This window comes from Ursus arctos, unplaced genomic scaffold (genome assembly GCF_023065955.2).
Source record: "Ursus arctos isolate Adak ecotype North America unplaced genomic scaffold, UrsArc2.0 scaffold_18, whole genome shotgun sequence".
NCBI lineage: Eukaryota > Metazoa > Chordata > Mammalia > Carnivora > Ursidae > Ursus > Ursus arctos.
The window spans coordinates 39396354-39419131 of record NW_026622852.1 but is presented as its reverse complement, the minus strand read 5'-3'; the positions used below and the strand labels follow the sequence as shown (position 1 = coordinate 39419131).

General features: G+C 39.4%; 1 pseudogene; it reads right to left on the bottom strand.

Moving 5' to 3' along the window:
• Positions 1-3392: 3392 nt before the first annotated feature.
• Positions 3393-3851, bottom strand: LOC113260322 (U1 small nuclear ribonucleoprotein C-like; annotated as a pseudogene).
• Between the last annotated feature and the right edge of the window lie 18927 nt (positions 3852-22778).

Below are 22778 nucleotides of genomic sequence, written 5' to 3'. Positions count from 1 at the left end.
TAAACAAATTCTCAGTGACTAAAAATGGCTAGAGAAAGGTGAGGGGTAGGTTCTGTTTACTGGTTTCTTCTCAGCCCCTCTTAGATTTCTATTTGGGGCTTGTATTTCTAAATGGCTACCTATGGCTTTACCTAACAGTTGTAACTTAAGGACTGCCAGGGCTGATTTCTTTGAGTGAAGGTTGCTGGATTGCTCTTTTTCCCAATAAATAGAGAGTCTGATTTATTTCATGTTAAACAGACAAAGATTCCCTTTGAAACATGTAGTCTGAGCGCCAAACACTAGACTCATTGTCTCTGACACAATAAACGCCACATTCAGTCTTTAGGAATGGTGAGCGGTTTGCTTGTATTCAAGAACCAAGTAAGTTTTACACATCCCGAAGAGTGATGCACAGCTGAGTTTTCAATAATGCTAATACTGTGTGTATGAGAGCAACTTAACACTGTGGCCTGTACAGCGTTGGACCCTGGCTGGTAGTTGCCACTCACGGATCAGCCTTGCACTGACTGCTGGCCGTGAATTGTTTACGGTGTATGCTAACAGAAACCAATCACTTCAAATGGAAGTAGAAAGGGTGCCTGTTTATGTTCCAGTGCATATGAGTATATAGAATTAGATCAGATTTGTTATATATTCCAGGTGTTATGTGGCATTCAGAATTAGGGACTGCCCTGTGTCTGGCTCTGCGGATGCCAACCCTAGATTGAGTATTTACGCGCAAGTGGTTTATTAGGGAATTGTTCTCAGGAGAAACAGATAACGGAGTAGGAGAAATGGATCACTGAAAAGAAGGAATCCAAGCAAGGGTGCAATTTCTGGCACAGTTCTCGCCTCAGCTGGATTGTACGGGAAAGCTTTGGAGAATGAATGATAGCTCGTATTTTGTCCTAACTTGAAAGAGAGCTGGACTTTCCTAAGTCATTCAATGGCTCAGGGCCACCCAAACTAAGAGGTACGCAGGCGCTCAGATACTTCCGGCCTTTTGCACAGGCAGGCAGGCAGGCAACATGGCATCTGTGGCTGAGGGCAATCTCCTGAAGATAGTCACAGATGAGGCCCACAGAGGCAAAGGCACAAAGAAGCCGCGGAGGGGGGTGGGTACAGAGAAATGGCCCAAGGATTTCAAGGGGATCTGGGTTTAATATCAACAGTTGTTTGCCTCAGGGATTACTTATCAATCCTGATTAAATGATCCTCAGTCATTAAACAGTTCCTTTAGTGATTCTGATACATTCCTATTAAGAGAACCGTCAATGGGTCCATGACCCTGATATCAGATATTAGCTTAGCCACAGGCTAGAGTGTAGGGAATCTTTCTCCCTACTATTTCTCAAACACACCAGACGTACTTCTGTCTCACAGACTTTGTACTTGTTTCCTCTGCCTGGTTCTCACCCCATGGATTGATTTTTGGTACAAAGTGAGAAAAATTTGACTTTGTGATAGAGGGATTTGGCTGTTTCACCCTGACCCAGTCTTGCCGTTACTGAGTAGATGTTGTGTACCTCTTAATATGATGCAATATGAGGTACACAACAGCCTCGTGAAGTAGTCTTGCCCCAGACTATTTAAACAGAATCTCATCAAACCTTTCCCTGACTTCCGGTGTACAATATAAATATTATTGTTTTATACAGTCAGTGTCCCTTGGAACATTGATTTTGCCCACCTTTTTATCATTCGCTTTGCTCATCCTCTCTTCTTGCATCTCAGCCATTTCACCAGAAATAATTTTCCTTCTAAGTATGTCTATTAGCACTGCACTGACCAATATGGTAACCACCAGTCCTGTGGATATGGAGCACTTGAAATATAATTACTAGTCTCAATTGAGATGTGCTGTTAGTATTAAGTGCATACTGGATTTCAAACACCTAGTACAAAAAAAGGGTGAAATATATTATTGATGATTTTTACAATGATTACATATTGAAATCATTTTTGATTAGATTAAATAGATCATTATTAAAATTGATTTTACCTTTAAAAATGTGGCTCTGTACTAGAGCATTTAAATTTACATATTGCTCATTATATTTCTAATGGACAACTTCATTTTAGAATTTAATGATGGTCTAATGGTGGCAAATTCTTAAATTTTATTTTGTCTGAAAATGTCTTTATTTTACACTTGCTGTTGAAATCTTTTTTTACGGGATATATTTTGCTAGATTTTTTTCTCATCACATTGAACATACATTTCACTCTTTCTCGTTTCCATTTTTGCTGATAGGACATTAGTTATCATTGTCTCTCCTTTGACACTGACTTGTCTTTCCAGTCTGGCTGTTGTTTGAAAAAACTTCTGGTTTTAGATATTCTAATATTTCATTATGATGAAATCTAGGTATGGATTTCTTTTTATTTATCCTCCTTGGAATTCACTGGATTTCTTAAAACTGTGTATTGGTTTCTTCTGAGAAATTACTAGTCATTATCTCTTTAGATATTACCTCTTCTCCATTCTATTTCTCCCTTCCTTCTGAAACTCCAATTAGACCTATGTTAGACACTTATTTTATCTTCTGTTTTTTTCTACCTATTATATTTTCCATATTTTTGTCTCTGTAATGTGCATATGCATTAATTCTTCATAACTACTTAACATTTTGCTAATACTATAATTTGTGTCTAATCTTCTGGTTTAATTTTTCCATGGAATTTGTTCGTTTCAATGACTTTATTATTATTTTTTGTTACTTGGAATACAATTTGGTTCTTTTGAGACTTGCTTATTTTTGTCTTAGTCTCTTCAGGCTGCTATAATAAAAATACCATAGGGTGGGTGACTTAAATGACAAACATTTATTTCTCATAGCTCTGGAGGCTGGGCAGTCTAAGATCAAGGTGCTGGCAGATTTGTGTCTGGTGAGAGCCTGGTTCCTGGTTCATGGACGGCTATCTTCTTACTGTGTCCTCACATGGAAGAAGGGGTGAAGGAGTTCACTGAGGTCTCTTTTTTAAGGGCACTAACCCATTCATGAGGGCTCCACCCTCATGATCTAATTACCTCCTAAAGTCTCCCACTTCTAACACCATCACATTGGGGTTAGGTTTCAACATATGAATTTTGAGGGGATGCAAGCATTCAGTCTATAGTGTTTTTTAATAGTCTCATGTTCTGTAATCATATTTTATTTTTATTTATTATTTTTTTAACTAAAACAGTTAACAATTTTATTATCACATTTCACAATACAAATGAAAATTGCTTTTTTTGGGGGGGGGGGTCCCATTAGTCACCTGCCAAAACTATTCTCTCTTTGATAGGAGGGGGAGCAAGTCTTCCCTGTCCTGCTGTTAGAAAACACCCAGAGTCACCGCACATGGTCTCCTGGTGAAGTAGGACAAGTAACGTAAAATGGATATAAAGAGGCTCCCCTCTCTCTTTATCTGTCTGGTGGAGTCATTCCTGGCTGAATGGGCACCATCATGGGAAGGGCAGGAGGTCTTATCATTGGGGGCCCACGCATCTTTGGCATGTAGCCCCCCATAGGTGGCCTCATTCTAGGAGCAGGTCCCACTGGCGTCATCCCAGGAGGAGGAGGGCCTATCATTGGCATCATGGGAGGGCTCCCCATATGGGGTGCTGGCATCATACCAGGGCAAGGAGGACCTGGAAGACTGGGGGAGGTGGGATTATTGCTCTTTCAGGAGGAAGAGCAGAGAATGGAGTAGGAGGCATCTTTCCTTGTTGATACGCAGCTCTGGGCCTACTCTTCCGTCCACTTCTGCTAGCAGTCTTGCACATTCTCTTTGTGTCTCCTACCACTGCAGTGTGTCTTCCTCACAGATGGAGAGTCATGGGTGAGGTGTGGATTGCAGGAGTCACAGTAGAACTTTGGCATGTTGCTCTTCAGGCTGTTGGCCATTCCGCCCCCCCCTTTTTTTTAAGATTTATTTATTTATTTGAGAGAGAGAGAGCACGAACGAGTGCAAGCGGGGGGAGAGGCAGAGGGAAAGAATCTTAAGCAGACTCTGTGCTGAGCATGGAGCCCCACGTGGGGCTCAAGACCCTGAGATCATGACCTGAGCTGAAAACCAAGAGTTGAACACTTAACCGACTGAGCACCCAGGCGCCCCTCCACCCCCTCTTTAATCATATTTTTCACACTTCTTTATTTCTTTAAATATCTTAATCCAATATACTTTTCCATATTCTTTGTCTAATAATGGCAATATCTGAACTCTTCAAAGGTGTGCTTTTGCTCTCTATTATTACCGTAGGCTGTCTCTTATGGTACCTTCTTTTCTTGTTTATTTTGTGATTTCTGACTGTTGTTCATGTTCCTTGAAATATACTTTTTTGGGGGAAGTAGAATTCTTTGGGGCCTGTGTTGAGGTTTGGTTCATTTCAAAAGGATTTCTGTTTCCTTCCTCGAGGAGCCCAGAGGCACTAATAATATGCGACAACTTTAAAATTTCAGTTTCAGGTTATTGGACCATTCAGTTCCTAAAAAATTCGAATTGCTGTAGGGGTCCACTTGTGGCATGAGTTTTCCTTTGAGTTCATCAGAATATCATAAATGGCGGTCTTATGGTTTCTTAAAAATAAAAATAAAGTTCAGAAAATACTTTTCAACTCCTTCTAATTTGTGGTGAGGAATTTTACTTAGCTTGACATCCTCTGTCCTTTCTGTGACTTATGCTCATGGAGTTATTCCTAAACAGAGTTGTTTTCATTCATTCATTATTTAAAAATTTTTTTCTTTTTTTCCTTTTTTAAAAATTTAAATTCAGTTAATTAACATATTGTGTAGTACTGGTTTCAGGAGTAGAACTTAGTGATTCGTCACTTACATACAACAACCAGTGCTCATCCCAACAAGTGCCCTCTTCAGTGCCCACCACCATTTCACCCATCCCGCATCCCCTTTCCCTCCAGCAACCCTCAGGTTGTTCTCTATAGCTAAGAGAATCTTATGGTTTGCCCCCCTCTCTGTTTTTATCTTATTTTCCCTTCCCTTCCCCTATGTTCATCTGTTTTGTTTCTTAAATTCCACAGATGGGTGAAATCATGTATTTGTCTTCTCTGACTTATTTCACTTAGCATTATATACTCTAGTTCCATCCATGTTGCAAGTGACAAGAGTTCATTCCTTTTGATGGGTGAGTAATATTCAAGTGGATATATATACCATATCTTCTTTATCCATTCATCAGTTGATGGACATTTGGGCTCTTTCCATAATTTGGCTATTGTTGATAATGCTGCTGTAAACATTGGGGTGCATGAGCACCCTTTGAAGCAGCATTTTTGTATCCTTTGGATAAATACCTAGTAGTGCAATTGCTGAGTATTACAGTAGTTCTATTTTTACGTTTTTGAGGAACCTCCATACTGTTTTCCAGACTGGTTGTACCAGTTTGCATTCCCATCAACAGCACAAAAGTGTTCCCCTTTCTCTGCACCATCACCAACATCTGTTGTTTCCTGAGTTCATTTTAGCCCTTCTGACAGGTGTGAGGTGGTATCTCATTGTAGTTTTGATTTGTATTTCCCTGATGATGAGTGATGTTGAGCGTCTTTTCATGTGTCTGTTGTCCATTTATAGGTCTTCTTTGGAAAAGTGTCTGTTCATGCCATCTGCCCATTTCTTAACTGGGTTATTTGTTTTTTTGGGTGTTGAGTTTGATAAGTTATTTATAGATTTTGGATACTAACCCTTTAATATGTCATTTGCAAATATCTTCACCCATTCTGTTGGTTGTCTTTTAGTTTTGTTGATTGTTTCCTTCACTGTGCAGAAGCTTTTTATCTTCATGTAGTCCCAGTAGCTCATTTTTGGTTTTATTTCCCCTTGCCTCCAGAGACATGTCTAGTACCAAGTTGCTGCAGCCCAGGTCAAAGAGGTTTCTGCCTGTTTTTTCCTCTAGGATTTTGATGGTTTCCTGTCTTACATTTAGGTCTTTCATCCATTTTGAATTTATTTTTGTGTATGGTGTAAGAAAGTGGTCCAATTTCATTCTTCTGCATGTTGCTGTTCAGTTTGTCCAACACCATTTCTTGAAGAGACTGTCTTTTTTCCATTGGATAGTCTTTTCCCGTTTTGTTGAAGATTACTTGGCCATACAGTTGTGGGTCCATTTCTGGATTCTGTATTCTGTTCAATTAATCTATGTGTCTGTTTTTGTGCCAATACCATACTGTCTTGATGACTACAGCTTTATAATACAGCTTGAAGTCCGGAATTGTGATGCCTCCGGCTTTGTTTTTCTTTTTCAACTTTACTTTGGCTATTCAGTGTCTTTTGTGGTTCCAAACAAATTTTAAGGTTGTTTCTTTCAGTTCTTTGGGAAATGTTGATGGTATTTTGGTAGGGATTGCATTGAATGTGTAGATTGCTTTGGAGAGCATAGACATTTTAACAATATTTGTTCTTCTGGGGGGTGGAGGGATGGGGTAACTGGGTGATGGGTATTACGGAGGGCATGTGTTGTGATGAGCACTGGGTGTTATACACAACTAATGAATCATTGAACACTACATCAAAAACTAATGACATACTATATGCTGGCTAGTTGAACATAAAAAAAAGAAAAAAAACCCAGATCCAAAAAACCCCCCAATATTTGATCTTCTAATCCAAGAGCACGGAGTGTTCTTCCATTTCCTGGTGTCTTCTTCAATTGCTTTTGGAAGTGTTCTATAGTTTTCAGCATATAGATCTTTTATCTTTTTGGTTAGATTTATTCCTAGGTATCTCACGGTTTTTGGTGTAATTGTAAATGGGATGGATTCCTTGATTTCTCTTTCTGTTGCTTCATTATTGGTGAATGGGAATGCAACAGATTTCTGTATGTTGATTTTATATCCTGCAAATTTGCTGAATTCATGTATCAGTTCTAGCAACTTTTTGGTGGAGTCTTTCAGGTTTTCTACATAGAGTATCATGGCGTCTGTGCAGAGTGAAAGTTTGGCTCTTCCTTGCTGATCTGGATGCCTTTTATTTCTTTTTGTTGTCAAATTACTGAGGCTAGGATTTCTAGTACAATGTTGAACCATGTGGTGAGAGCGGAAACTGTTGTGTTCCTGACCTTAGGGGAAAAGATTTCAGTTTTTCCCCATTGAGGATGATATTAGCTAAATAGCATTTTATTTTAACCAATGAAAGTTTCCTTGCAAGTTTTTTTTTTTTTAGCTTTGAGTGAAATTGAAAAATTATATTTGCAATAAGTTTTATAGTTACTTTCCACATTAAATTGTTTTCTATACATACTGACAGCAGTGCCTTTATATTTTGACTTCTGACTTCTCAAAGCCTCTTTCAACTTCTTCAGCTATAGAATGTACTTCAGGACGTTTCTATCTGGGGTACATTTGTGGTATTTGTGCTGAATCCTTGCATGAGAAGTTTTTTCTGTTGGTTTTGTTTGTAAAGGAGAAGTTGACTAAGTTTGGGATTTTGGCTCACTAGGATTTTTCCCCTCAACATTTTGCAGACACACCTCCATTTTCTTCTGGAATTTAAGCATGTGATGAAGACTGAGGCAAACTTGAATTTTTTCCTTTCTAGGTAAGCTTTTCTTCTTCTTACATCTTATAGTACTTTTCTTTATCCGCATAATTAAAATAGTTTGCCCTTTTGTGTCTAGAAAAGGTTTCTATTTCAATAACTGTTCCTGGAACATGATGAACCCTGTTTTTTTTTTTTTTTTTTTAAATAGAATCAGGCCTTTTTTTTTTAAGATCCAGAAAATTTTTCTTCTTTTTCTTTTTTCTATATTTTGTTTGTTTGTGGGTCCTACTGTTTCTGACTTCTTTGTTCAAGGCACCATCAATCTTAGGTTGGATTTTATTCCCTGTTCTTGTGTTGATGTCTGTTAAGTTCATCTGGTCTAATATGGCGTTTAAGGCTGATGATTTTTTAGTGATTTTCTGTCAGGATGATCTAGCGAATTCCATGTTCTTTTTTTGTCTTTTTAAAAAGATTTTATTTATTCAACAGAGAGAAAGAAAGAGAGAAAGTGTGCTCACAAGCAGGGAGAGCAGCAGGCAGAGGGAGAAGCAGGCTCCCCAATGAGCAAGGAGCCTGATGTGGGGCTCATTTCCAGGACCCTGAGATCATGACTCGAGCTGAAGGCAGACGCTTAACCAACTGAGCCACCCAGGTGCCCCTCACCGATTCCATGTTCTTAAAAATTATTATTTTTTCCTACCACATCTAAAATTTTGTTCTCATTTCCTCTCTCTGCAGTGATACTTTCTCAAGTTTGTCGTCAATATTATTGTTCCAAGTACTCAATGTCACTTCTACTTTTGACCTTTTGATCTCCTTCAATGGATTTTTAATTTCAGTATGATATATTGGACTTTCCCGAACTTTTTTCTAGTTTCTTCAGTATCTCTTTCCTCATTCAACTATATTCTTCATTAAAGCCTGCTATTTCTGTTTTACAAGGGTCGTAGCTTCTGTATCTTTGAGAATACTAGTTGCCAGATTTTTTTCTGGTTCTTGTGGAAATAATTTTATTATTTTTAACAGTACTTCTATTCTGAGGTTTCATGCCTTATGGTTGGCTCCCTTCTTTGTTGTGGTATATTTTCATTGATTCTATATTGACTTATTTGTTGTTCATACGCTTTTTAATACTAAGATCTATCCAAGCATGACATGGTCTCCAAATCAGCGTAGAAGTTGTCAATATTTATAAGGTATTTAAAGAATTCAGATTCCTTTAGCACAAGTGTTTTCAGAATGTGGTCTACAGATTCCTAGATTTCTGGAAAGGTCCTTCTGGGCAGCCTGGGGGGTTGAGAAGGAGCACAAGCCCACCTATCTGGGTTCTCTCACTCCTGAAAATAGAGCGACTTACACATCAAGTGTCTGCATTAGAAATCATTTGAAGGGAGGAGCTAGCTGTTTAAGATATTTCTGAAAACTACTTTTTTGATGTATGAGTAACATCTTAGGCTAAGTCACTTTTGGAAGCTTTACTGCTTTAGGATATTAGGATACCAAAAAGTATGAAAACTGAAGGAAATATGTCCCAAGAGAAAACAATGGATTAATGCCTGCCTGAAGGACTGGTGGGAGGGACAAATGACCTAATAAGAGGAAATGGATGTAAATTACTTTTACAAAAACTAGCCAGCTACCATGAAGAAGTGCTTCACTAAAGTGAAATGTGACTTGCAGGTGAACTCTGAGGTCATGGGCACATCAGCCTAGGGGTTGATAAAGTGGCAGCTCCTTTGGTTTCCACTCCTTTGTGACAGTGTCTAAAATCTAACTGTTTCTCCACTGAATGCACAAGGAGGTTGATAATTTCTGTTAAGGGCACACAAAGGCACTAATGGGCTACAAGGAGGGCAGATGACTTGAGAGTGTCCATGGCAGGGACATCAGTGGACTTCAGTGGGATTGAAGTCTCAATCCCAGACCACTAAGAACATAAGTTTTCATACCAGTGTGTTTATTATGTGATGGCAATTGAGTGGGGTGAAAATACGAGATTAAAATTTGAGGAAGGGCCTACAATGGACATTAGTATAGTGTTTGGAAACCTGGTAGAAGACGTAGAGGGGAGTGTAGTTTTGGGAGCTTGCTCGTTTCCGGCTTGGATCTTGTAATGAGCTTCTGCTGGGATCAGTTTTATACCTGGGAGTAAAAAGCACATATTGCCCCTCCTCCCCCTTCTCTGTGTCCTTCCCGTCATCTCGTGTTTTTTCTTGTAGGTATGATCACATGCCTTTAAAATGTTTTTGTTTAAAAGCCTTTTCCTTTCTATGCAAAGGATTGATTTTTTTAAAAAAGGGAGTGAATAATTTCACATAAGCCTTCTAGATAACTATGTATGTATGTATCTCTATGTGGAACACCATCTGTAGAGAGTTTATGAATTCTAAGGTATGTGGAGGCTAAGAGGCAAGAAATGATAGAGATACCTTGAAGGAGATTGCCTTTGAGGCAGGGAAAACCTTCTCCAAGAAGACCCTGGCTGATGCGTTCATGCATTCCAGGGCTCCCAGCCTGAAGCAGTTGAGACATGGGTGGGGGATGGGGGAGGATCAGCAAACTACCTAGGGATGTGGGCTTTCCTCTTTGAGAGGTCTGACTTCTCTACTGCATGAGTGCTGGGAGGGCAATGAAGCCAGCCAAGCCCTCCGTCCTTCAGGCTGCGACATTAGGAGGAACGTGAGGCTGCCCCATCTTGAGAACCCCTCTTTCTCAGGAGAGAACACGGCCACTGACTCCAAAGGTGGCCCAGACTGCCCAAAGGACCTGCTCAGCTGGAGTCTTTTACACCCTTCAGCAAAACCTCACCACGGTGCATGATGGCTTCTAGCAGCCTTTTCTGAGATGGCGCCACATAGAACATGGTGCCTGAACTGTGTCTGTGAGGCAAGCTCTAGGAGTTTGTCGTGCAAGTCAGTATTCCGGTGATTTTGGGATAGAGAGACCAGCACTCTTACAGAAGATGCGGATTAGAACCGCTGATTTAGTGCAAGACAACTGTGATATTGCATCTGCAGAAAGGATACGCTTAGAAGTTTATGAAGTAAGTAGTTCTACTCTTGACACATGAATTTCCCTGGGGCAACCCCGTAGAATTTGTGTAGTATTAGTAAGTCACTGTAATCCTTTACCCGGAATATCCACGCACGTAGCACTAATGAGTTTTGGGCCATCTCATCTCTTTTCCTTGTACCTCTGTGTAAGAGACAGGGGGTTGCCTTTTGAGTATCTATTCTTCTCTGCTTCCTAGCCAACAGACCTAATTTCATTGATATTAATAGTATGCCCACCTGAAATAGTACAAATCTCCACCTTCCTTGATCATGGGATAACCTTTGACCTCATTCTACCCAATGAGATATAAGCAGAAATTGTCAGGTGGGGCTTACAGAAAAGTTACTTAAAAGAGCAGACATCTTTTCATTCCGTGCCCTTCCCTTTATTTCTCCCTGAAACGTAGACATGATGGCTGGAGTGTCAGTAGCCATGTGGAAGGCATGACTACGAGGATGTTACCCTAAGGATTGTGGCGTATAAAGCCAGAAGGAAACTGGGTCCCTGGAGTAGTGCTACCGTGAAGCCTTTGGGCTTTGTGAAACTGACGAAATAGCTTTAGTCGGCTTACCTGAGGACTTCAATTGTAGCAGAAAAAATAAATTTCTAATTTGATTAACCCATTGTTTTTGGTTTTCTATTGATAATCACTAAACTAATTCCTAACTTTAATAGTTAAACAGTTAAAACCTCGTAAAATCTACATCATATCAGCATTTGCCTAATTTCTGGGGAAGCTTCAGGACATTCTAAACAATCTCTAAGACATACATGTACCATTAATTTGTGCCCCAAGCCAAAGGACCACCACCTGTCACGCCAAAAGAGATCACCAAGTCCATGGCCTTTCAGCTCCAATTGCAGCTTCTAGCTGTCTGTTCATATCCAGTGTGTCTCTGCACTTCTCAGCTTGAACAGCCCTGATACCTTATGATGGGAAAAGTCCCAAGGATATTGTGGGGAGTACCAGAACCTGAGGCCCTCGCTAAGAGCGGCGCACGTGGAATTCTATATCCCACCTCAAGGATGTCCCTCTGTACTTAAAAGCTTCTGACTAGGTCAACCCAAGGAAACCTTGACTTTACTCCATGAGGTAAGGGTGGGTTTCAGCATGTTTCTGGATTTATGGTTTTTGGCACCGTTCTGATCTAGTATGCTGCAATGAGCTTGGAAAACGCAGGCATAGACAACAGCTCCTGTGTCAGGAGTTTGCCCGTTATTGTTCATTGCTTCACCCTTTTCTCCTGTCCCCATTTCTCTGATTTTCATCCTCCTGCTCCAGGTGCTGGCTTCTGGCCATCCTTTGTTTGATGTTCCATTCGGGCACCCTTTCTCTGGCCTCCTGCTCGTCTCTGGGTCTGGATGCTTGACTATGGTTCTGGGTAAGGGACACGCTCATCCAGCTTTTGCCCCTTAGTATCTCTTGCTGCTCAACCTCCCTCTAAGCAAATAGCATTTAGGCACTGAAACTGCTTGGGGAGGTAATGTATCTTCCCTATTCCTGGTTTTCATAAGATTTTTCCCTACATGCTCCTCTTAGATTCTTTCCTTAGACCCTTCTCACAGCGTCATGGGTGGAGTAAATTACCTGATTTAAGATTTTGAGAAAGGAATGGGACATGCTTAATTCAGCCCCTTCTTTCTTTCCTTTTCTTAGGAGTAAACTCTCTGAAGGAAGCCCACGTACTGATTGGCTCCTCCGTGGTACACTCCACAAGCACAGGCCCCGATGTGGAGAATGGGCTGACGTTGTCCAGTTGGTCTGTGGTGGGCAGACACGTCTGCCTAATTCTGGGGGTACATATTATCTTAGAAAGTCCACTTGGCAGACAGAGCAAAAACCATGTCCTTCCTTCTAGCCTTTATAAGAAATAAAGGAGATTCTTTTGGCCCTCCTCTGCTCACTATTTTGCCTCTTTCAGGAGGTTCAGAATTCAGGCAGGAAAAGAGGAGTGCCATTTATTTGAGTTCCCTCAATCTTTCTCAATTCTATAATATATGAAGGCAGCTTTTCTAATAGCTTAGTGTCATTTCAAAATCCTAATGCATTATGCAGATGGAGTGCAAGTCCACATCTTCCTCTATACACCGAATGAGCGTTTCCTAATGCGAAGGACTATGAGCCAAACATGAGGCCTAAATTGTGTATGTACTTGTGCTTTGTGGTACACACAACTCACTTTGCCAAATAGTTGTCACGGTAGAGCGAAAAGGCCACATTACGGTGTAGTGGTGTTATGGTATAGTGAAAAGGCACGGGAGACTAATAATCAGAGAAACCTAAGGGTAGGTAACCCTCCATCACTTAAGAGTTGAGTCATCTCAGACTTTTTACTTAAGCTTTACTTTACTTGTTTCTTCTTAAAATGAGAATAATAATACCTAGCTCTTGAGATTGGAGTGATAATAGTGTGCTGGAAGGATTGTCATGTAGAAGGAACTCAGAAAGTGTAAGTTTCCACTTCCTGTGTGGATCCAAAGAGATACCTCTCCTGAGTTTCACTGTAACTACATTGCACTAAATTTGAATGCTTTCTAAATAATATTCTGCCATGTCTAGTAAGAAATTGGGGATATTCCGGGGCTCCTGGGTGGCTTAGTTGGTGAAGTGTCTGCCTTTGGCTCAGCTCGTGATCCTGAAGTCCCAGGATCGAGCCCTGCATTGGGCTCCCTCTTCAGTGGGGTGTCAGCTTCTCTCTCTGCCTCTGCCCCTCTCTCCGCTCATGCTTGCTCTCTCTTGCTCACTCTCTCTCTCAAATAAATAAGTAAAATTAAAAAAAAAAAAAAGAAATTTGGGATATTCTGCCTTATTCTCATTATCCTATGGAAATTAGTCCTCTTTTTTTTATTAAGTTCAATTAGCATAGTGTACATCATTAGTTTTTGATGTAGTGTTCAGTGATCCATTAGTTGCATATAATACCCACTGCTCATCGGTTCATGTGAATGTGCTTTAAAAAAAATGGTTTCCCAAGGTGAAGGAGTAAAAGATACTCACCTGCCCAACAAATTCGCTAAATACTATTTTTGTCCTTTGTGCATGGCCAATTTTAAGAGTAGATGTGGAAGATAGATTAAAAGATAGATAGACAAAAAGTCCCTTTAAGTTGATCTGAAATTAAGCTGAACTTCATTGTGTTTCTTTTTATGTCAGTAGTTTATAAACGTTTTAAGTCTGCAGTGTCATTTCCCCCCACCTTATTTGTATTTTAGGCATCTGTCCGTTGAGAAGATGCACGTGCCATATCGATTTGTAGACTCCGTGCGAACAGTTAGCACCGTCCAGTTTAAGATCCCTCACATGGGGAAATAGTGCCTTTTGGGAGACATTTTAAGGTTGAAAGAGTCTTATTTAGATAAGGGAACTCAAATCTTTCCTTGGCTTTATGCGGATTTATTTTTTCAGGACACTGTGCTTCCCTAGACTCCAGATGAATCCTCAACATCTGGATGATGGGCTCCAGTTTTAGCACCCTGAAGGTTCAGCACACAGTTGGAGCCAGATGGAAGGGCAATTTCACATCCTCCTATTTTATCCGTAATCTTCTACAGCACACTTCTCCCAGATGTATCAGACACTTAATGGGCTCATAGTTTTCTATGTCCTTCTGTAAAAAGTAAGTAGAGGATTACATATTGCCAGATCAAAGTATGACTAACAATACCTTCTTTGTGTGTGTGTGTGTGTGTGAAAGGGAGAGAGAGATGGGGGAACTTATTGCTTTGTCTAATTTTGCTCAGTGGGACTGATGATATGTAAAACTCTTCTTCCTTTTATTATAACCCAAATGTTGGGACCCATCTGAGAAATTCATACATCTAAAAATCAAAAGAAAATACAGGACTAACTCAAAAACATTAAAAGATGATGTTGATTTTTACTGTTGTTTTATTGTGCATAAGAAAGATTGTGTTTCAGGGGCGCCTGGGTGGCACAGCGGTTAAAGCGTCTGCCTTCGGCTCAGGGCGTGATCCTGGAGTTCCGGGATCGAGCCCCACATCAGGCTCCTCTGCTATGAGCCTGCTTCTTCCTCTCCCACTCCCCCTGCTTGTGTTCCCTCTCTCACTGGCTGTCTCTATCTCTGTCAAATAAATAAATAAAATCTTTAAAAAAAAAAAAAAAAAAAGAAAGATTGTGTTTCAATGCATAACTCAGAGCAAAACTTCTTAAAAGTCCTCCTCAAGCATGTTTTTTCCCCCAAAGTTTCACTCCATATGGTGGCTCCTGTATTTCTCCCTTTTCTCTTTCTCTTCCTCACCCTTTGCCTGAAGCTCTTCATCTCCTTTTTATCCCTCGTAGAATTCTACCAGCATATCTCATTCAGGCACCATCAAGACTAGATAACTCTAGATAACCATCAAGTCTCCCGTGCCTTTTCACTATACCAAGAAAAGGGGCACCTGAAGGCAGTGAGCCACATGAAAACCCAGTCCTGATCGTCCTTGTCCCCTAAGCATGCCCACCGGGAGCCTCCACTCATCTTAGTGTGTCATGGAATAGCACAGTGGACTGGAGCAAGCATTAAATTAGGACTCAGAAGACTTCTGCCACCTGCAAGTGGTATGGCTTCAATAAACATTTTTAACTGTATTTTTTTTTAAGTTAAAAAAAATTTCTTCGGAGAGACAGTATGCAAGTGGGGGCAGGGGGAGAGGCAGAGGGAAAGGGAGAGAAAGAATCCCAAGCAGGCTCCATGCCCAGTGCAGAGCCCAACACAGGGCTGGATCCCACGACCCTGAGAGTATGACCTGAGCTGAAATCAAGAGTCCAACGGTTAACTGACTGAGCCACCCAGGTGTCCCTTCATTAAACGTTTTTAATGCCAAGTCCCATCTTCCTCATTCTAAAATAGGACTAGTAATACTCCCCTTACCTACCTCAAAGGGCTGTATGAAAATCAAATTCAGCGATGCATTTGCTGAAAGTACTTTAAGAATTAGAAACCAGTCTGACATTACTATGAGTTCTAGAATGAGAGTGTGACAGTTGGAGTGGGTTCTTAGAGTTATCTAGTCCTACCCTTCACTTTAACAATGGGGAGATTAAAACCCAGAAAGTGTCACGACTCACTCAATGCCATAAAGACAGGTAGATGCAAAACCAGGTTAGAGACAGTATTCCCAATGTTAGAGTTAGAATGAGTTTTCAACTGTTCAGTAACGAATCAACCACAAATTGATCAATTGGCTGTCAGTGCTGGTTGTGCTGCCAGTAGATCAAGGATGTGATGGAAGAATAGAGTCAGAGACATTGCTGATAGTGGGCAAGAAGGGAAAACACCATGAAATAGGGTGTAGGAAAGAGGGAGGGGTTGTCACAGGAGGTTGGCTGGGGACTTGAAGGGGTCAGTAACACTTGTTATTCTACCTAGTCTGAAATGCTACCCAAAGTATGTGTTGTTTGGGGTATCTATTTATTTTGAATCATTAATGATAGATTCTCCACACAAATTGAATTGTCTAATTCCCAGTCTTAATTATGGCTATATAACAGCTGTGGATATGTGTCAGAAATTCATTTACTGGAATGAGAAAATTTCCCTTCTCCATGAGTCATGAGAATCTTCTTTCCACTGGAGTTTTATTTTGATGAAGCCAGGGATTAAGCAATGGGTAAGTTATTTGGTTCATGATGTCCAGATTCTCATAATCTGCCTACATGTGTTCCTTATCTTTTAGACTTGGGTTCTCTACCACTTGTGTGAATTAACCTCAGATGAGGCAGGTGGCCAGAACATTCTCTTCCTTATAACTGGCAATATCAGAGAGGTCCGATGACGAGATAGTTGCTGGGTAAGGAGCTGGCACTCTCTAGACATCAGATTGATACGTGTTTGGAATGAAGTTAGCTGGTTTACTCTTTTTTCTTTTCTTTTTTTTTTTCCATTTAAGTGTCACATGGTGTGCATTCTTAAAGCTAATTCTATTGTCAAGTGTTACCATTTTTCTTTTCTTTTTTTTTTTTTTTTTTTTAAAGATTTTATTTATTTATGTGACAGAGACACAGCCAGCGAGAGAGGGAACACAGCAGGGGGAGTGGGAGAGGAAGAAGCAGGCTCCCAGCGGAGGAGCCTGATGTGGGACTCGATCCCGGATCGCCAGGATCACGCCCTGAGCCGAAGGCAGACGCTTTAACGACTGCGCCACCCAGGCGCCCCAAGTGTTACCATTTTTCTTAAGCAATTTCTTCAAGGGAAGTTTCATTACCTCTTTCTTTTGAAATGATACTCTCCATCTGTTTTTGTTGGCAACACACGGAACAGTTTCCAGTACCCAATTAAATTTATGCAGGCTGACTTTCATTAATATGTCACCAAACATTTCTAACTGTTGTGCATTATTTGCTTAGAGAATAAAAAATCAAGGTCCCTTGATAGTCATTTTCTGAACTTTCTAGAGTTTACATATATTTTGAGGCCCTTCTTTAGAGGTACTAATGCTTTTTTCTTGTTATGGAGAGAGCAGTGTTTAATGTGAGAGACAGTTCCTTGGAGAGCTCTGTGTTTAATAGGTGATTTAATAAGGTTCTCATTCAGGTTCTTACCGTAAGTGGATGGCTGTGGTCGAAGTATGTCACTTTAATACACATTCAGGATTAGACTGTCTTGTTCTAAGATTTTGAAATTCTCATGTCCCAAAGCATATTTCGTTCATCACATCCCAAACTCCTGAACCTATTCTCAAGGTGAACTTACGTACAATGTGAATTTTTCTGCTCGTTGATAGATTCACAACTCAGCACAATTAATTTCATTGGAAACAAAACAGACTCTGAAAGGGACTTTTTCAATTGTAACATGATTGGATTTTTCCTGGAAAAAACTGGAGCTAGAAAAGGAGGACAGATCTTGAGAATGAGAAGATACGGAGTATTCTGCCCTCAGGCAGTAGGGGTTTGGGGGCAGACAGACGGGGAAGAGGAGGAGGGAGGGAGAGAGAGAGGAAGCAGAGAGGAAGGGAGAGGGAGAAATAGGGAGAGAGAATATAATAATTCTTAGAGAGCAGATGCTGAGATCTGAAATCTTGGATCCGGTCATCCCGGTCCTGACTGTGTCTTGGGGAAGATGGCGGCTTGTAGGTATGTATAAGGCCGAAATAACTAAGAAACAGAATTGAATTTGGATAATTGTTGAGAGGACCAGAAGCCCATGAACCCAAGTAACATGAACCCAGACAGTATATCATGTGGGCTGTGTTTACCCCTTTTTTTTTGCCCCTGGGGTTTTATTTTAATAAAAGCAATGATTGAGCAAGTGGTAATTTATTTGGTTCATGATGTCCAGATTCTTGGTCTCCCTACATGAGGTGCTCATCGTTCAGTCTTTTGTCCTCTCCAAGGTGGTTGAATAAACTTTTAGATAAGTCTGATTCCCATTGGTAGAAAAGTCTGAACTGAGGGGACTATCCCTGTCAGTGGACAGTTATCGTAGAGCTGATGGGTTGAAAGATTTTTGGTGGAGGTTATGTGCCATTTTACCACAAATCTGGCAGGAAACAAGCTGGATCATGCCTAAGTGATAGAACCATCCGGACTTCAACAGGAATACCATGTGGCAAGGTCAGGACGAGTGGTGGTAGAGAATAGAGTTATCTGTTAGATGAAATTTTCTCTCTAACAGGGACTTACAGCCAGGAATGAGGCCTTGAATTGAAGAGTCAGTTCCTGGTGTTGGCGGGCTTATCTTGGATGTGCCGGTGGTGTGTGGAGACAGATGAAATATTAAAAAAGTGACTTTGTTTTCTGTCCTAAGCTGCTAAAGCAAGGAAATATCCATTGCACAATACTAATTCTATGGGATTTTTCCTTAAGACTGGAAAGTCAGGAAATCAGCTTCCCATTGTAGAGAATGCTTATGTTTTTATTATTACATTTGATCTAGAATTTATTGCATAATATATTAGGCAACCACTGGTGGCTCCTAGGAGACTTTCGGCAGATCTTTTCTCTCCTTGGGACAGAGAGAGCTCATCCTAACAATTTCTGGTCAGTGTCCTTTATCTGAAAAAGGAATTTCTACTTGTTTTGGATGAGGTAAATACATCTGGGACCTGCTCTGGGAGGTATAAACAATATTTACAATTCCAGGGTCTTAGTGTTTGCATTTTGCTTGTCTAATTAGAATCTTATTTAACTGCACATACTCCCAAACTAACATAGAATTTTTTTAAAAAGCCATACAGTTATACATCAGAGACCATAAATTATGACTGTTAGACTAGAGAGGAAATAGAACTTTTATGACCTTTTAACTCATATGACTTACCTTGCAACCCAGTGGTGAGAAGAGCATCATATGGAAAGACCATGACCTTGAAATCATGCCAACCAAGATTTGAATTGTTTTTTAGTGTAACCTTGAGCCTCAGATTCCTTATGCATAAAATCTACGTTGTTATAAGTCTTTTAAATAAAATTCCAGGCACTTAATAGTTGCTCACTTAATGGTAACTATTATAAATATGCATGGTTTTTGTTCATGAATTGTACTGTCATGTATATACTTTTAGGTTCTTATATAATTTTAAAACAGATCCCTGACATCTTTTGCCATCCTTTTCAGAAATTGCATGCATTATATTAGCTTTGGCAATTTATTTTATCAGTGACAAAAACCTCCTTGTGCAATTAAAGAGTATAAGATTATAAATCTGTAACTTGTGCACTGTTTATATAGATACCATTTTACATTGATTTATAACCTGCATCTGTGATTCTTTTTCTACTTGGGCATAAGGTCTAAGTATTGGATTCAGAGTCATCTAAAACCTATGAAAAATTACCAGAGAGGGCAGTGAAATAGAATTTTAATGGGCAAAGGAAATGAAAAAATAATTTAGAAAGATAATCAAGTTAAATAATTGTGGCAAAAAAAAAAATCTCTGTTGGAAAGGAAAGGAGCCAGTTGATACCACTTCCCATTTAATGAAAGAGCAAAGAAAAGAAGGAAAATTGTCAACTAGAACTTGAATGCTTTTAAATGACAACATCCCAGATATGAAGAGGGAGTAATGAAAATGATAATTTGTTTTCGTTTTTGTTTTTAACGATAGTACATTTTGCAGGAGCAAAAAAAGTCATATTGAAACACTATCCATCAAGACTCAAAATTATTTCATCACTTTGATTCACTAACCACCCCTTCTGAGAATTTAGAATGCTTTGAGTCAGGAAAAGGCTGAACATTTTACTTACAATATTGGACACAGCTTAAGTGTTTAAATCCTGGGGATAGCTCGACACATTTTATGGTGAAGAAATATTCAACAGATATTATGAAGCCAGCGAAAAATCATCAAGACCATGAGGTGCTTGAAAAATTGCTAGCAATAAACTTTTAGGGAGAAAAGAAAAATGTAAAAAAAAAGAACGCATGCTATGGTAGCAAGTGGAAAGATTTGACAAAGTCCCTCCTCTGTTCTAGATGGAGGTCTGGCTTATTTCTCCCGTCATTACAGCCTCAGGTCTTGTGGCCGATGGCTTCCCTTGAGTCCGCATTGCCTTCTCCTAAAGTCTGTTTGCTGTTTACAGAAAATACCCTTTGCCCTTTCTCCCATTCCTTTGGACCACACTTCATTCTGCATTAGGATAAATTCTATAGAGAGAAACTTCACCTAGTGTCTCCATGAACTAAGAGATCTCTCGACTCAGCCCTTTTATGTTTATTATTCCCTGTCCACAGGGCCCCAACACAGATCCTTAGGGAAAATGGATGGTGCTGGACAAATCTGAGTGGCACACATGGAACTGTACGGGAGAGGACCCTGACTTCTGTCCCGAGCCATGTGCTTGGCCTAAACATGTATCCTCCTTTGTTCCCTTTTCTTATGATGGGTTTTTAACAAGGAAGCTTCTCCCTTTTCAGTGTAGAGAGCCCTGGATGGACCACTCCACCGAACCTCTAGTCATGCCCAAACCCACCTTAATTTAGAACGAGCACTTTCTAAATGCTGTTGTACCAATACCATTTGTACGCCCTCATCCCTCACGTAAAGTTTTGGGAGGTATTTATCTAGCATGCGGTGAACTTTGAATAGACTATATAATTATGTAAAATCTTGACACATTTTTTTTTCCTGAATTAGTTTGGTAGTTTACAGGTTGGTTTTCACTGGGTGCATTTATTGTTTCTTTTACAATATAGTTCTAGTTCTGCTACTGAATAGTTGTAGAAACCTGGGAAACTTTTTAACTCTGAGTTCTGAATTTGTGAAAAGAGCAGGTGGACGTTGATAAGACTTGCATTAGAAAGCTCTCGTCATCTTGGTTCAGGTCAAGGTGAGCTTCCCAGGAGCCTTTAAACTTCCTCTCAGGTCCCCGGGCACTCAGGCTATGTTCCTAATCGTCTCTTTTGGGCTTGTGGAACTCGCAGATTTTTTTTTTTTTGGCATAAACTTCAGTATTTTCAGATCCCATTTTCTTTTTTGTGTGCTGAAAGGAGGCAATTATGTCTTTATGGCTTTGAGTTCTACTGCTGTGAGAAGACAGGGTAAGACTGAAGTAATAATCCAGAAAGTTGAAAAATCAATAGTTAATATTCCTGATCTACATTTCCCAAGTTCCCTTTTAACATAATAGCTGGAAATGTCTTTTAGATGGTGCTTAAAATTGCTTTTAGAGTTTCAGAGTAAGCTACTGAGATCCTGCTATTGCCAGGTCTCATAGAATTTTCAGTCTGTATTCTAATCTTAAATTTGTTATTTTCATTTACTGTACAGATCTGTCTGTCCATGAATCCATCCATCTGTTTATTTTATTTTGGTTAGATTCCTTTTTTCAGCTTTACTGAAAATAATGGACAAATAAAATTGTAATGTATTTAAAGTACACAATATGATGACTTAATATAGGTATATATAGTGAAAGGATTCACCAGTGAGTAAATTAACACATTCATCACCTCAATATTAAACTTTTTTTTGTGAGATACTTAAGTTCTACTGTCTTTGTAAATTTCAGTTATACAATACAGCATTATCAATTATTGTCACCATGTCATATATAGATCCTCAGACCTGATTCATTCTATAACTAAAACTTTGTATTCTTTACCAGCATCTTCCTATTTTCCCCACCATTCTACTCTCTGGGAACTACCTTTCTACTCTCTGTTTCTATGAGTTCACGTGTTTTTAGATTCACTTATAAGTGATACCGTACAGTATTTGTCTTTCTCTGTCTGACTTATTTTACTTAGCATAATGCTCTCCAGGTTCATCTATGTTGTGGCAAATGGCAACATTTCCTTTTTTTTTTTTAAGGCTGATTAGTATTCCATTATATTATATGTAAGTGTGTGTGTGTGTATATATTTATATATAAATTCACATTTTCCTTATCCCATCCATCTGTCAACTTAGGTTGTTTCCATACCTTGGCTTTGTAGATAATGCTGTAGTGAACATCCAAAAGTTCATTGCCAAGACCAAAATTCAGTGTCAAGGAACTCACCCCCTACGTTTTCTTCTAGGAGATTTACAGTTTCAGGTTTTATGTTCAAATCATTAATCCATTTTGAGTTGACTTTATGTATGGTGTAAGGTCCAATTTCATATTTTTGCATGTGGATATTCTGTTTTCCCAACACCATTTATTGAAGAGACTCTCCTTTCCCCATTGTACATTCTTGGCTCCTTTGGCATAATTAATTGACTATATATGCATGGATTTATTTCTGGGCTCTCCATTCTGTTTCATTGATCTAGGCATCTATTTTTATGCCAGTATCATACTAATTTAATTACTAGAGCTTTGTAGTATAGTTTGAAATCAGGAAGTATGATACCTTCAGCTTTGTTGTTCTCTTTCAGGCTTATTTTGGCTGTTTGGGGTCTTTTGCATTCCATATACATTTAGGATTGTTTTCCTGTTTTTGTGAAACATGCCATTGGCATTTTGTTAGGGATTGCATTGAATCTGTAGATCACTTTGGGTAGTATGGACATTTTAACTATTTTAATTTGAACATGGAATATCTTTCTACTTATTTGTGTCTTTAATTTCTTTCAACAATATTTTATAGTTTTCAGTATGTAGATCTTTTACTTCCTTTAATTTATTTATTCCTAAATTATTTATTTTGGTTTAATTTATTCCTAAATATTTTATTCTTTTGATATTATTGTAAAAGGCATTGCTTTCTTAATTTCTCGTTCTGATCGTCCATTGTTAGTGTGTAGACATACTACTGATTTTCCGCCCTGATTTTTGTATATTGATTTTGTATCCTGCAACTTTACTGAATCGTTTATTAGTTATAACAG